A 16,148-nucleotide genomic window follows, 5' to 3' on the forward strand; every position below is an offset into this window, starting at 1 on the left:
GCATTGAATGTGTAGATTGCTCTAGGTAGCATTGACATCTTCACAATATTTGTTCTTCCAATCCATGAGCATGGAACGTTTTTCCATTTCTTTGTGTCTTCCTCGATTTCTTTCATGAGTATTTTATAGTTTTCTGAGTACAGATCCTTTGCCTCTTTGGTTACATTTATTCCTAGGTATCTTATGGTTTTAGGTACAATTGTAAATGGGATCGACTCCTTAAATTCTCTTTCTTCTGTCTTGTTGTTGGTGTATAGGAATGCCACTGATTTCTGTGCATTGATTTTATATCCTGCCACTTTCCTGAATTCCTGTATGAGTTCTAGAAGTTTTGGGGTGGAGTTTTTTGGGTTTTGCACATGAAGTATCATATCATCTGCAAAAAGTGAGAGTTTGACTTCTTTGCTGATTCACATGCCTTTGATTTCTTTTTGTTGTCTGATTGCTGTGGCTAGGACTTCTAATACTATGTTGAATAGCAGTGGTGATAGTGGACATCCCTGCCGTGTTCCTGACCTTAGGGGGAAAGCTCTCAGTTTCTCCCCATTTAGAATGATATTCGCTTTGGGTTTTCATAGATGGCTTTTATGATGTTGAGGTATGTACCCTCTCTCCCTACACTCTCAAGAGTTTTGATGCTGTACTTTGCCAAATGCTTTTTCTGCATCTATTGACAGGATTATATGGCTATTGTATCATATTGATTGATTTGTGGATGTTGAACCAACCTTGCAGCCCAGGGATAAATCCCACTTGGTCGTGGTGAATAATCCTTTTGATGTACTGTTGGATTCTATTGGCTAGTATTTTGGTGAGAATTTTTGCATCTGTGTTCATCAAGAATATTGTTCTGTAGTTCTCCTTTTTGATGGGGTCTTTGTCTCGTTTTGGGATCAAGGTAATGGTGGCCTCATAAAACGAGTTTGGAAGTTTCCTTCCATTTCTAGTTTTTGGAACAGTTTCTGAAGAATAGGTAGTAATTCTTCTTGAAATGTTTGGTAGAATTCCCCTGGGAAGCCATCTGGCCCTGGGCTTTTGTTTATTGGGAGATTTTTGATAACTGCTTCAATTTCCTTAGTGGTTATAGGTCTGTTCAGGTTTTCTATTTCTTCCTGGTTCAGTTTTGGGATTTTATACATCTTTAGGAATGCATCCATTTCTTCCAGATAATCTAATTTGCTGGCATATAGTTTCTCATAATATGTTCTTAATTGTTTGTATTTCTTTGGTGTTGGTTGTGATCTCTCCTCTTTCATTCATGATTTTATTTATTTGGGTCCTTTCTCTTTTCTTATTGATAAGTCTGGAAATCTATCTTATTAATTCTTTCAAAGAATCAGCTCCTAGTTTCATTGATCTCTCCTACTGTTCTTTTAGTTTGTATTTCATTGATTTCTGCTCTGATCTTTATTATTTCTCTTCTCCTGCTGGGTTTAGGCTTTATTTGCTGTTCTTTCTCCAGCTCCTTTAGGTGCAAGGAGGGTTGTGTATTTGAGACCTTTTTTGTTTCTTGAAAAAGGCTTGTATTGCTATGTACTTTCCTCTTAGGACTGCCTTGGCTGTATCCTAAAGATTTTGAACAGTTGTGTTTTCATTTCATTGGTTTCCATGAATTTTTTTAATTCTTCTTTAATTTCCTGGTGGAAACATTCGTTCTTTAGTAGGATGTTCTTTAGCCTCCATGTTTTTGAGTTCTTTCCGACTTTCCTCTTGTGATTGGGTTCTAGTTTTAAAGCGTTGTGGTCTGAAAATAGGCAGGGAATGATCCCAATCTTTTGGTACCAGTTGAGACCTGATTTGTGACCTAGGATGGGATCTATTCTGGAGAATGTTCCATGGGCAATAGGGAAGAATGTGTATTCTGTTGCTTTGGGATGGAATGTTCTGAATATATCTGTGAAGTCCATTTGGTCCAGTGTTTCCTTTAGAGTCTTTATTTCCTTGTTGATCTTTTGTTTAGATGATCTGTCCATTTCAGTGAGGGGGTTGTTAAAGTCCCCTACTATTATTGTATTGTCGATGTGCTTCTTTGATTTTGTTATTAGTTGGCTTATATAACTGGCTGCTCTTATGTTAAGGGCATAGATATTTACAATTGTTTGATCTTCTTGTTGGATAGAACTTTTAAGTAGGATATAGTGTCCTTCCTCATTTCTTTTTATAGTTTTTGGCTTAGAATCTAATTTGTCTGATATAAGGATTGCCACCCCAGCTTTCTTTTGGTGTCCATTAGCATGGTAAATGGTTTTGCACCCCCTCACTTTAAACCTGGAGGTGTCTTTGTGTCTAAAATGAGTCTCTTGTAGACAGCATATTGAGGGGTCTTGTTTTTTTTATCCAGTGTGATACCCTGTTTCTTTTGCTTGGTGCATTTAGCCCATTTACATTTAGGGTAACTCTTGAAAGATAGGAATTTAGTGCCATTGTATTGCCTGTAAGGTGACTGTTACCGTATATTGTCTGTGTTCCTTTCTTGTCTATGTTACTTGTAGGTTCTCTCTTTGCTTAGAGGACCCCTTTCAATATTTCTTGTAGGGCTGGTTTGGTGTTTTCAAAATCTTTTACTTTTTGTTTGTCCTGGAAGCTTTTGACCTCTCCTATTTTCAATGACAGCCTAGCTGGATAGAGTATTCTTGGCTGCATATTTTTCTCATTGAGTGCTCTGAAGATATCATGCCAGTCCTTTCTGGCCTGCCAGGTCTTTTTGGGTGGGCCTGCTGCTAATCTAATATTTCTACCATTGTAGGTTACAGACCTCTTGTCCCAAGCTGCTTTCAGGATTTTCTCTTTGTCTCTGAGACTTGTGAGTTTTACTATTAGATTTTGGGGTGTTGACCTATTTTTACTGATTTTGAGGGTTGTGCCTCCTGGATTTTGATGCCTGTTTCCTTCCCCAAATTAGGGATCTTCTCCACTATAATTTGCCCCAATATACCTTCTCCCCCTTTCGCTAATTCTTCTCCTTCATTTGGGATCCCAATTATTCTAATATCATTTCATTTTATGGTATCACTTGTCTCTCGAATTCTGCCCTTGTGATCCAGTAGTTGTTTATCTCTTTTTCTCAGCTTCTTTATTCTCCATCATTTGGTCTCCTATATCACTAATTCACTCTTCTGCCTCATTTATCCTAGCAGTTAGAGCCTCCATTTTTGATTGCTCCTTATTAATTGATTTTTTATTTCGTCTTGGTTAGATTTTAGTTCTTTTCTTTCTCCAGAAAGGGATTCTCTAGTATCATCTATGCTTTTTTCAGCCAGCTAGTATCTTTATAATTGTCATTCTGAACTCTAGTTCTGACATCTTACTAATGTCTGTATTGATTAGGTCCCTGGCAGTCGGTACTGCCTCTTGTTCTTTTTTTTTTTTTTTTTTTTTGAGGTGAGTTTTTCCATCTTGTCCTTTTGTCTGGAGGAGAATAGATGAATGAGAGAACAAAATGCTAAAAGGGTAACAATGATCCCAGAAAAATATACACTAAACAAATCAGAGGAGGCCCAAAACCATGGGGAAAAGAAAGGGAAAGGGAAAAAAAAGTATATGATCAGGCTGGTGAATAGATCAGTGACACACACTAGATTTTGGGGGTATTTTGGTCTGTTAGAAGAAATTGCCTCCCAAAATTTTAAAGAAAGAAAAACTTATATATGTATAAAATTAAGGGTAAATACGATGAAGGAATGGAATATGACTGTAAAGATGAAAATTATAAAAGATTCTATAAAAGGAATTGATATAAGATGTTGGTTGAAAAAAGAAAGATGAAAAATTAAAAAAGAAAAAGGGAGAGAATGTGATCAGGCAGGAGACTAGAACAAAGCCATACACTAGAGATGTAGGGTATATTTTGGTCTGTTAGAAGAAACTGCATCTCAAAATTTTAAAGAGAGAAAAACATATATATACAAACAATAAGTTAACTACCATGATGGGGTACAATATGACTCTAAAAATGAAAATTAAAAAAGATTTTTAAAAAAAAGGGATTGATAAGATGTTGGTTGAAAAAGGGAAAATGAAAAATTAAAAAAAATAGGAAAAAAAATGAAAAATTTAAAAATTTACTTTGAAAGACTAAAGAATCATGGGGAAAAAGCCATGAATTCTATGTGCTGTATTTCCCTAGTACTGGAGTTTTGCCATTTCTCATTGATCAGTAAACTTAGTCTTGTCTGGATGTTCTTGCTGATCTTCTGGGGGAGGGGCCTTTTGCATTGATTCTCAAGTGTCTTTGCCTGAGGTGGAATTGCACTGCCCTTGCCAGGGGCCGGGCTAAGTAATCTGCTCAATTTTGCTCTCAGTAGCTTTTTTTCCCTGCAAGCTTTCCATACAGCTTTGGAGGACGAGAGTGAAAATTGCAGCCTCTCAGTCTCTGGCCCTGGAGGAGCCGAGAACTCGGGGCCCCACTCCTCAGTGAGTCCCCAGAGAAAAGCAGTCAATCACTCCTGTCTCCTGGGTCTCCAGCCACACGCCATGCTCACCTGGCCTGTGACCAACATTTCTATCTCTGGCACATGACCCTGTGTGAAGTCTCCAAACCCAGCAGATTCCTGTGGTGCACCCCCACGCTGCTCCTCCTGGGGGAGGAAGGGGAGTCTCCCCAGATCTGCCACTTGTTGGGTCCCTGCTGGAAGAGCAGTGGCCTGACTGTGCCCCAGATCACAGTTTATGGCATCCCCAAGCTGAGAGCCCACTCCTCAGCTCCGTCTCTGCAGCCAGCTTCCCCACTCTGATACCTGGGAGCTCTGCTGCACTCAGGCACCCCCAGTCTTTCTGTGACCCTGGGGGTCCTGAGACTACACTGTCCCAGCAAGAGCTCCACCCCCTGCATAACCACTGGAGTGACGTCCCTCAGCGGAGCAGACTTCTAAAAGTTCCAATTTTGTGCTCCACTGCTCTATTACTTACTGGTAGCGGCTGATGGAAGCTCCCTCCCCCAGTGGTCTATTTTCCCAAGTATCGCATCGGATTCACTTCTCTGCACATCCTAACTTCCAGAAAGTGGTGGCTTTTCTGTTCAGAGTTGCTGCTATTCTCTTTGATCTCCTGTTGAGTTCATAGGCGTTCAGAATGGTTTGATCCCTCTCTAGCTGAATTCCTGGGACCAGACCAAATTTAGGTCTCCTATACCTCTGCCATCTTGCTCTTCCTCTGGAATTTATTTTTTGAATAAACTAATTTTATCAAAACAGCTTTACCAAAAGTACAACATAAAAAGGGGGGGGGAGTAATGCTACAAATAATAGTTAAAACTTACTGAACATGTTACTTGGCAAGTACTGTTTTGTGTACATTACACTTGTTAATTATTTTAAACTCCCACTACAAAACTATTATAGTTTCTATTATCCCTATACTGCAGATCAGAAAACAGGCACAGGGGGCGCCTGGGTGGCTCAGTAAGTTAAACGTCAGACTATTGATTTTGGCTCAGGGTCATGATCTCAGGGTCCTGATATGGAGCCCCTCATATGTTTCCCTGCTCAGCCAGGAGTCTGCTTGTCCCTCTCCATCTGCTCCTCTCCTCCCAACAGCTCACTCTCTCTATATATGATACATAAATAAAATCTTTTAAAAACTTAAAAAATACGAGGAAAAAAGACACAGGAAATTTAAATAACTGTACAAGGACGCACAGCATAGCGAAGACATAGTAGGAAGAGATTTAAGGACACATGAATTGTTCATAGGTTTATGAACCATGAGCTACTGGAAACTAAGGAAGGGGGAGGCCAACTACCCCAAGGAAACCAGGTATGCTTCTCAGATTGGATGCTGCCTTGTACTATGTGGGCCATAGGAAAAAATGGATTTGCTGTTTAGGCAAAGTTGGAGATTCCATTTAGAGAACTGAAGTTCAAGAAGATGGGCCACACCACAGGCAAACCACTTCAAGATAAAAACCAGAGTACAATATTATGGATACTTCTGAAAAGAGAGACTATTATTTATAATCCAACAGCCTTCAGATAAAAATGATTCTCAACAATTCTTCTCTTTCTCAAGCCTATATTGGAGACCAGCTCTATCAGTGCTCTCTGCTGGGTGCTGGAAGGTAGCGGTGTATTCCACATAAACCCCACCTACAAGTAGCTCACAGTCTAGGGATGGACTGTTGAGAATCTTACAACAATATTATATAGTCATAGGTATGTTATACATTAATATCCAAGTGAGAAGAATGTACCTGAGCAATAACTACCTGTAGTTGTTCTTTAAAAGCCTCCTGGACTATATAGAAAATATGCGGAATTAACAGCTGTCATGGTACAGCCAAAATCTGTTTGCACTTTGTCATTCAGATGCAAGTTCACATGCCATCATGTTTCTGTTTCATTAGAGCAAGCTCTCTGCACTCTTGGATCTACCTCCCCTGTGGCTGCTATCAGAGCTACTGTTCTAGAATGGATCAAACTAAGCCAGACAGGGTTTCCCAAGGGAAACAGAGGAGCTTGTGCAAAGGAAGCCTGAGTGGAAGACAGAGCTGTAGCTCAGTGCTGCCATCAGTCCAGCATTGATGGATGAATGCTCCTTTACAGCTTGGCCAGTGGGGCCCTGTGAGGAAAGCTCACTCTTTGCTCATCACTGTGTAATAAAGCCCAACTCCTCAGCAGCACCAGCCCCAGGCTGTCACCTGCCAGCTCAGTTTGCTTTTCCTAATCCTCATTTAGACTGATCTGCAATAACTTATCAACTCTCTTGGGTACTCAGGCTTCCTTAGATTGCTTCAATGGGTAAATGGCTATTATTTGGGACTGAGAATGCTAAAGAAATAATACTATGTGATTTATTTAAAGTAAAGCTGGAAAATTCTTGAGAGATTGTTTAGGTCAGTTTTCTCATTTTACAGATGAGACTTAGAAAGGTGAGCTGACTCTCCTAAAGTCACACAGCTTTTTGATGGCTGAGTTGGTTGTAGTCAAGTGATATCTTAGCTTCAGGGCCAATGCTTTTCTACTACATTTTAACTGACAATAATTTAATAACATTTTGTGATTTTTTTTAATTTTAGTGAATGAGATAACTTTTCTGAAATTTCAGAGCATAGGTCAATTATGACTATAGGTTTGGGGCTTTTGAAATGCAGGTGTGAGAGAAATTAGGTTGAGAAGGACCTGAGAATGAAAACATGAGGTTGGCAATCATGACAGCAAAAGGGCTATTGGAGATTCTTTCATTGTTTGGACTTCTCTGCTCATATCCATGGATGATGAACTCTGTACTCAGAGTCAGGTGTAGGCTGTAGGCCAACAGAATGGTCCCCTCTCAGTGCTGCATTAAGCTTACATGAGTAGAGTCTGGCTGGGTAGTGGTGTGGGGGTATATTGACATGAACTCTCCTCTCCTGTTTCACATAAGGCCTAACACAATTGCTATTCCCTTCATAAAGTCTTCCTGATCATAGGATGGCAGATATTGATGTTAAATGAGATAAATCAATGTCAAATAAATGTGGAAAATCTTTCCAGGTCACTCCAGACAGATAAAGGCATTATTTGCTTAAATGAAGTGAATGATTTCCAGAGACAGCCCATCCTGCAACTGGATAACTTAATAGGAAGAACAAATTATGTAGCTCCATTAGCATGGTGGTCTGCTCCCTGTAATGCTGACACATGGTTCCCTCCAAGATGCATAAGACTATCCTTTGGGACACCTAGCCCAGGACCTAGGAGTACCTAAGCCAGGAGTACCTCTACTTGAAATCATTGGTCTTTTCTCTGAATGCCTTCATCAAACAAACATTTACCATACACGCAATCTATGTCCAGACTATGCTAAAAACTACACCTACTGAGCAAATAAGAGACTGTCTTTGTTAGTTCACAACATGGATATTTATTTTATTATTTTATTATTTATTTATTTATTTATTAATTATGTTATGTTAGTCATACAGTACCTCATTAGTTTTTGATGTAGTGTTCCATGATTCATTGTTTGTGTATAACACCCAGTGCTCCATGCAGTACATGCCCTCCTTAATACCTATCACTGGGCTAACTGATCCCCCTGCCCCCTCCCCTCTAAAACCCTCAGTTTGTTTCCTGGAGTCCATAGTCTCTCATGGTTCATCTCCCCTCCTGATTTCCCCCCCCTTCATTTTTCCCTTCCTTCTCCTAATGTCCTCCATGCTATTCCTTACGTTCCACAAATAAGTGGATAATAATTTCACTACAAATAAGTGAAATTATATGATAATTGACTTTCTCTGCTTGACTTATTTCACTTAGCATAATCTCCTCCAGTTCCATCCATGTTGATGCAAAAGTTGGGTATTCATCCTTTCTGATGGCTGAGTAATATTCCACAACACGGATATTTAGAAAAATAATTATAGTGCAACATGATCAGTGATGAGCATTATAAAAGGGAAATACAGATTAAAGAATAAACAAATATGGCTAACACAATGTCTTGTGCATGGTAGCTGCTCAATAAATATTTGTAGAAAAATTAATTCTTGGTGTTATCAGTGAAGGAAGGGTAATTAGAGAAGCTTGGGGGATGAGTTGGCATTTGAAAATTAAGTCTTTGAAAGGTAAATATTTTTAACCTACCCCAATGAAGAGGTGCCAAGCTGAACACAATTTTACCTTTTTAGTGTACTGGGATCTTGGATATGCTGAAGCCAAGTTTGGTGAATTTTCAAGAGAGGGACTACTCCCTTTCTTCTGTTTTTCCAGTAATCCTAGTGGTGGAGATGAACTGTCACCAACAGCAGGCCCTGTTGGCTATCTTCAGTGAGGATGCACATCTCTATCTCTACCTTCCTAGCACACCCAACTTCACACCCAACTCCCCTCGATCCATTCCTATCATTCACCCAGTGTGCACACACTTGGGAGGGAACAAAAACCAGCATCTTCCTTCCAAATGGCTGAGTTCTCCTGTAGCCCCCAGTACTGATCCTATATGTCCTTATGAAACATTTGCCCCCTCTCACCTACATACCTGTAGCAACAGGTTAAAAATAAGATCCTGGGCAGAGTACCTGGAAATAAGAAAGACAAATATAAAACCTGACTAGAGTTGATAACTCTTAATTCTGTAATTGAAACTTGCTGAGAAAATAGAACTTAAATGTTCTCACCCTTCCCCCCCCCCAAAAAAAGTAAATATGTGAAGTGATGGATGTATTAACTTGATGGGGAAATCCTTTCACAATGTATAGGCACATCAAATCATTACTTTTAACACTTTCAGTATCTTAAAATTTTATTTGCCAATCATATCCCAATAAAGTTGGAATTTTTTAAAAAATCAGGCTTCAGGATCAGCAGGAAATGTTCATTTGCCATACACGTGCACACACATATGCCTATGTACAGATGCACATAGATATATGCACAGACACACACACATAGGCATGCATTTGTATACATAAGGAGGCAAGTGTGGTACAATGGAAAAATCAGTTCTCTGGAATAAGATAGACATTGGCTTGACCCCTGACTCTGCCATTTACTGTCTGTTTGACCCAAAGCAATTCCCTTGATTTTTATAAGCCTTAGTTTCCTCAAGTAAAAGGTGAATAAGAGTTCCCACCCACAAGCTGTGAAAAAGATGATCTGAGAGAGCATATATGTAAAATGTTTTACATTGATCTGAGAGAGCATAAATGTAAAATGTGAGATAGAGGAAGGCTTGCTTTTACCTCTCATAAATATATGACCCAGTGGAGTGAAGGAAGTGCCCCTCACAAACGATGTACCTGAGATTAGGTCCTCTCCCACCACTGCACTATTAAGGTCCAGCTTCTAGCAGAGATTTGCCCAACAGGAAAAAGGACACCAGTAATGTTCCAATTAATGATCTCACTATTTTGTAAGCCACATCACATTTCCTCATAAATGGTACTCTAGCTCAGATATCTTTTTTAATTAACATATAATGTATTATTTGTTTCAGGGGTACAGGTCTGTGATTCATTGGTCTTACACAATACACAGCACTCTCCATAGCACATACCCTCCCCAGTGTCCATCACCCAGCCACCCCATCCCTCCCCCTGCCCCACTCCATCAACCCTCAGTTTGTTTCCTGAGATTAAGAGTCTCTTATGGTTTGTCTCCCTCTCTGGTTTCATCTTGTTTCATTTTTCCCTCCCTTCCCCTATGATCCTCTGTCTTGTTTCTCAAATTTCACATATCAGTGAGATCATATGATAATTGTCTTTCTCTGATTGACTTATTTCGCTTAGTGTAATACCCTCTAGTTCCATCCACATCGTTGCAAATGGCAAGATTTCATTTTTTGATGGCTGCATAATATTCCATTGTATATATGTATACTACATCTTCTTTATCCATTCATCTGTTGATGGACATCAGGCTCTTTCCATAGTTTGGATATTGTGGACATTGCTGCTATAAACACTGGGGTGCACATGCCCCTTTGGATCACTACATTTGTATCTTTGGGGTAAATACCCAGTAGTGAAACTGCTGGGTCATAGAGTAGCTCTATTTTCAACTTTTTCAGGAACCTCCATACTGTTTTCCAGAGTGGTCCAGCTCAGATATTTTGTGATTAGAATTTGCACTCTGAGATCAAGGCTATGTCTTGTTTATCTTTGCATCACATAAAGTGCCCTGAATTTGCAAAGTGCTTTTACTCAGCAGGTGTTCTGTAAGTGTTTGTGAAACAGAGTAGGTAGATCAGTGTGACATGAAAAAGGGCACAGTCATATGTATTTTGAATTCAAATACATATTCCTTCACTTGCCAGGGAACTGGGCAATCTAACATCCCAAACTTTCCTCTTCTCATCAGTCAAATAAGGAAAGCAGTATCTTCCACATAAGAGTGTCAATGTCAGAAGATTAATTAAAATCCATTAGCAAAGATGTTATTACAACAATGCCAGGCATCTTATTCAGAATGAATGTGTTCATGGGTGTTTACCCTTAGCTGTTTTTGGTTTTGTCCCCTGAGATGAAAGAAGGCCTTGAGATGTTTTGTTTTTTTCTTTTTGATCTCACTGGTCTTTAGGCCCTCTCTGACTTGGGGAAGTGAACATAATGTAAAGAGGAACTAGCTAGAGTTTTTGGAAAAGTTAACTCTTCTCTCCAAGGCTATAATTTATCAACTTCAAAACCGTGATGCAAATGCTAACTTCACAGTGTTGCCATTGGAATGAGATGAGATGGCATCTATGCAGTGACTTGCTCAGAACAGGCACTTATTAATGGTAGCAATGATTATTAATTCTATCATTAAATGCATCTATGGCACCAAGTCACCCCTTTCTTGATGCAACTTTAGAATTACTTGTTTGCATGAGATATCGCATGAGATAATACTACCTCTTTTAAAAACTTGTTGGCGGGACATCTGGGTGGCTCAGTCGTTAAAGCGTCTGCCTTCGGCTCAGGTCATGATCCCAGGGTCCTGGGATCAAGTCCCACATCGGGCTCCCTGCTCAGCGGGAAGTCTGCTACTCCCTCTCCCTCTGCTGCTCCCCGTGCTTGTGCTCTGACAAAAAAAAAAAAAAAAAAACTTGGGCGCCTGGGTGGCTCAGTTGGTTAAGTGACTGCCTTCGGCTCAGGTCATGATCCTGGAGTCCCGGGATCGAGTCCCGCATCGGGCTCCCTGCTCAGCAGGGAGTCTGCTTCTCCCTCTGACCCTCCCCCCTCTCATGCTCTCTCTATCTTATTCTCTCTCTCAAATAAATAAATAAAATCTTTAAAAAAAAAAACAAAAAAACTTGTTGGCTTTGGACTGCCAAAATGCTAACACACACACACACACACACACACACACACACACACAAAATCAAGTGATTTTTCCTTATTGGAGCAAGATCCAAATACCTTACATTCTCCTGAGCTGATTCTGTTTGTTTATGTGTTCCCACTAATGATTTAAGTTTATGCTCAAGGGCAAAATAAATGAAGGAATTATTTCTAACTCAAGTATCAGAATCTGAGAAGATTTGAAAAGTACCCTGCTGTTTCCTATTCTGGAAAATAGGAAAAGGGGCAATCAGTCTCTTTCTCTAGGATTTCAACTTAGCTCCAGCTTTGGGAATGTCTTCCTCTTCTGGTTTTATCCTCAAAGGTGGTAATATTATTACTAATACAACAGGACATATTACTACTTCCATCATCCCAAAATAAGGTCACTGTGTCTAAAATTCAGGTAAAATTAGTCACTTTTTTGTTATTTATGTATGTTATCTAGAAGGGAGATAGCCACAGCAATGATCAGTTTTTCAGGTACAACTTCGAGTCAAAATTAGTCAATCAGTCACATAATAGTCATGATCTTTCCTCTCTCCTTCCTTCCTTTCTCTGTCCCTCCTATCCCTTCCCTCTTCTCTCTCCCTTCCTCTTTTGTCTCATCCCTCCCTCCTTCTTTCATTTTTCTCCTTTCAGCCTGCCTTATTTGTCCTTCCTTCCTTCTCTCTTCTTTTCCTCTCTTCCTCCTGCTCCCTCTCTTTTCCCTCCCTCCCTTCCATTTCTCCTTCTGTCTCTTCCATTGTCCTTTCTTCATTCTTTTCTCAATTCCTTTAAAATATGTACTGGGGTGCCTGGGTGACTCAGTAGGTTGAGCGTCTGACTCTTGATTGTGGCTTAGGTCATGATCTCAAGGTCTTGGGATTGAGTTCTGCATCAGGCTCCACACTCAGCACGGGGTCTGCTTGAGATTCTCTCTCCCTCCCCATCTGTCCCTGTCCCTGCTAATTTGTGTGTGCTCTCTCTCTCTCAAAATAAATAAATAAATCTTTTAAATATGTACTGACTGACTGTTTCAGCCTCAGTGTAACGTTGTTGGGATAAAAAGATAAACACCCACCAAATTTCCATATACCACAAAACTTCTACAGTATCTATGAAGCACAATCAAATAAAACACAATAAAATGAGGTCTGCCTGTATTGAAAATTTGCTCAGTGTTTTGGAAAGAACAAAATACAAAGAATTTTTTCTCCATTTTAAGAGTGAAAGAGATCTCAGTAAGGTAGACACAAGTATCTTTTATTTTTTCTGATGAGAAAACTGAGACTCAAAACTTGCATGACTTGTCTAATAAGAATATGACGGGTAGTTAAGCCTTGCCTTTTATCAAAAAGGTGAAAAGAAATAAGTGGGGAAATTATATATTTATAAGGACTCCACATGAAAAAGAAAGATCTCTGTGATTGAAATACTTGTTCCCTAGAAATTATCCTGTACCTCAATATTTAAAATAGGTAGATTTTTTAAAAAGAATATTAAATGAAGGTTATCCCAGAAATAAAAGAACTCTCCTCTTTAGAGGGTGTGCACTGTGGGGGTGGATGACAGATTTACCAGTATATCCTTTCCACTTTTGAGGCTGCACAATCTGTCTCCCTAATGCAATATAATTACCATCTAAAGTGACACACTGCATGAAGCATCTTGGCATGGAAGTGGAGTTTATTGTGTTCTGGAAATATTTACAGTCATATAAGTTAGATGCTGTCAAGAACCAGTCTAAAACACTGTTTAAAATCCTCACTTAGAATGTATTTAAAACATTCTTTTCAGAACAAAGGACAAAGGTGCTTTTGAGAGCATATATCTGAAGTAGCAGATGCCCTTGGTTGTCTACCTGGCAGCCATTTTGCTCCTTCCTCATGACTGACAGAATCCTGACTTAGCTTAAGTTCAACCCTATGCTCATGTGTTTCAATGGCTTTAGAAACTAAGTTCATCCCTTCATTAGTTTTTATTGAAGGTGCTGCTTCAAAAATGGGATTTATAATAATGTGATAAACTCCCTGCTATCTGAAGAGAAGCATCTGCTTACCAAACATTTTTATTCAATCATTCATTCAACAGTTATTTACTGAAGGCTTCCTATGTGTAGGCATGTACTGGGGCCTGCGCATGCAGGATGAATAAAATCAATCCCTATGCTCAAGTAGCTAATAGCTGGTAAACAAGGCAAAAAGCAAAAAGGCACTTATAGTACAAAGAAAAGAGTGTTATGTTTTATATATACATATACTCTTTGTTCTATAGTGTTATATATATTATGTGTTATAACACTGTGTTAGAGTAGCACTGAGATGGTGCTGTCCTTGCCTTGGAGTTCAGGAATGACTTCTGAGCTGAGAAATGAGAGGTCATTTTGGATTCACACTCTGTGGCAACTTTTATCATTTAGTAGTATTGGAAATATAATGTTAAAATGAATTCTGGGATTTATAGATTACTTTTCCAAACAAGATAGAGTAATAAGAACTAGATTTAGTCTCTTAACTGAAAAACTAAAGAAGACAAAATATAGGAAAAACCACAGTTTTGAGTGAGGGGAAATCTGTCATTGAAAGATAGGGATCTATAAGAGACAGGGAACGAATGAGATTAGCCCTCTAATTGCCCCAGCTTCTACCTTGAGAGAGTGTTCAGGTCATGAAGCAGAAAGGGGGAAACCTAGACAACAATTTTCCAGAGGGGAGCAGGTGCAGCTAGGAGTCTGGGAAAGAGCAATAGGAATTAGGAAGGCAGAATATGAGAGAATAGAGCTGCACTGAGAGAAAACTGCTGAAATCTGCAGAGGGGTTCCCTGGAGTAGTCAGCTGAGTGATGATCAGCGCATGCTTGTGAGAAGCTACCCAGGTCAGCACACTAAGGTAATACCTGAAAAGATAAGAGGAGATAGTGCCTAGACTTCACCAGGGCTAGAAAGAGTACCAATTCCCATAAACCAGAATGGAAAAAAGCTCATGATTCATAGAATATTGGTTAAAGTACAATGAAGGGTCTTGCTTTTTTAAAAATATATCATTTTATTTTTTAAAATTTATTTTAGAGAGAGAGAGCATTAGCAGGGAGAGGGAGAGAGTGAGATAAGCAGACTCCTCACTGACTAGGAAGCCCAACTTGGGGTTGCATCCCAGGACCCTGAGAGAATGACCTGAGCCAAAATCAAGAGTAAGATGCTCAACCAACTGAGCCACCCAGGCACCCAGGTCTTGCTTTGATAGCAGCAAAAAAATTAGTGCAAGATTAAACAGACTTAGACACTAGCTAGCAAACATAAATGCAAAACCTAAAAGAATCCAACTCTTTTGTAGTAACTTTAATCACAACCCAGGAAAAAATCTAGTTCCCAACAAGGTAGAATCCACAATGTCTAACATCCAATAAAAAACTACCATCATGCCAAAAAAATCAGGAAAGTAAAATTCATAACAAGGAGAAAAATCAATTAAAACTGACACAGAAATAATGCAGATACTAGAGTAGTAGACAAGGAAATTACAATGGTTAATGTGATTTCATTCCACACATTACAGAAGCTAAAAGAAAGATTGAACATGTTAAGGGTAGAAAACAAACCTCTAACTGATAAAATCTACATGCCTGGGATGAAAACACACTGGGTAGGGTTAATGGCCAATAGATATTGCACAAGAAATTGTTATTGGTGAACTCATTTCCATAGCATTGAAACTACCCAGATTCAAATACACAGAGGAAAAAGCTGAAAAGAAGAAAATTGAATGGTGCATCAGCTAACTACTGGGAGGTAGTCACATATAATTAGTGTCCCAGAATGGGAGAAAATATTTGAAGAAACAATGGCTATAAATTTTCCAAATTTATAAAAATGATTAACTACAGGGCGCCTGGGTGGCTCAGATGGTTGGGCGTCTGCCTTCGGCTCAGGTCATGATCTCAGGGTCCTGGGATCAAGTCCCACATCGGGTTCCCTGCTCGGTGCAGAGCCTGCTTCTCCCTCTCCCTCTGCCACTCCCTCTGCTTGTGCTCTTCTGTCTATCTCTCTGTCAAGTAAATAAATAAAATCTTTAAAAAAAAATGATTAACTTTTTCCAAAGAAGACATCCAAATGGCCAACAGACACATGAAAAAGTGCTCAATATCACTCGGCATCAGGGAAATCCAAATCAAAACCTCAATGAGATACCACCTCACACCAGTCAGAATGGCTCAAATTAACAAGTCAGGAAACGACAGATGTTGGCGGGGATGCGGAGAAAGGGGAACCCTCCTACGCTGTTGGTGGGAATGCAAGCTGGTGCAGCCACTCTGGAAAACTGTATGGAGGTTCCTCAAAAAGTTGAAAATAGAGCTACCCTATGATCCAGCAATTGCACTACTGGGTATTTACCCCAAAGATACAAAAGTAGGGACCCGAAGGGGTACATGC

The 16,148-nt window shown here is 39.5% G+C and overlaps 1 long non-coding RNA gene across 1 annotated transcript in view; it reads left to right on the forward strand.

Annotated features, from left to right (window-relative positions):
• The first annotated feature begins 4,381 nt into the window (after window positions 1-4,381).
• The window catches only part of LOC145716254 (uncharacterized), a 56,089-nt gene continuing 44,322 nt past the window's right edge, over window positions 4,382-16,148 (forward strand). Inside the window, exon 1 of the long non-coding RNA XR_014138813.1 lies at window positions 4,382-4,417. This is a non-coding gene — a long non-coding RNA (uncharacterized LOC145716254). The remainder of the gene's footprint in view (window positions 4,418-16,148) is intronic.

This window comes from Leptonychotes weddellii, chromosome 11 (assembly GCF_054177405.1).
Source record: "Leptonychotes weddellii isolate Sample4059 chromosome 11, ASM5417740v2, whole genome shotgun sequence".
In the NCBI taxonomy this organism is placed as follows: Eukaryota; Metazoa; Chordata; class Mammalia; order Carnivora; family Phocidae; genus Leptonychotes; species Leptonychotes weddellii.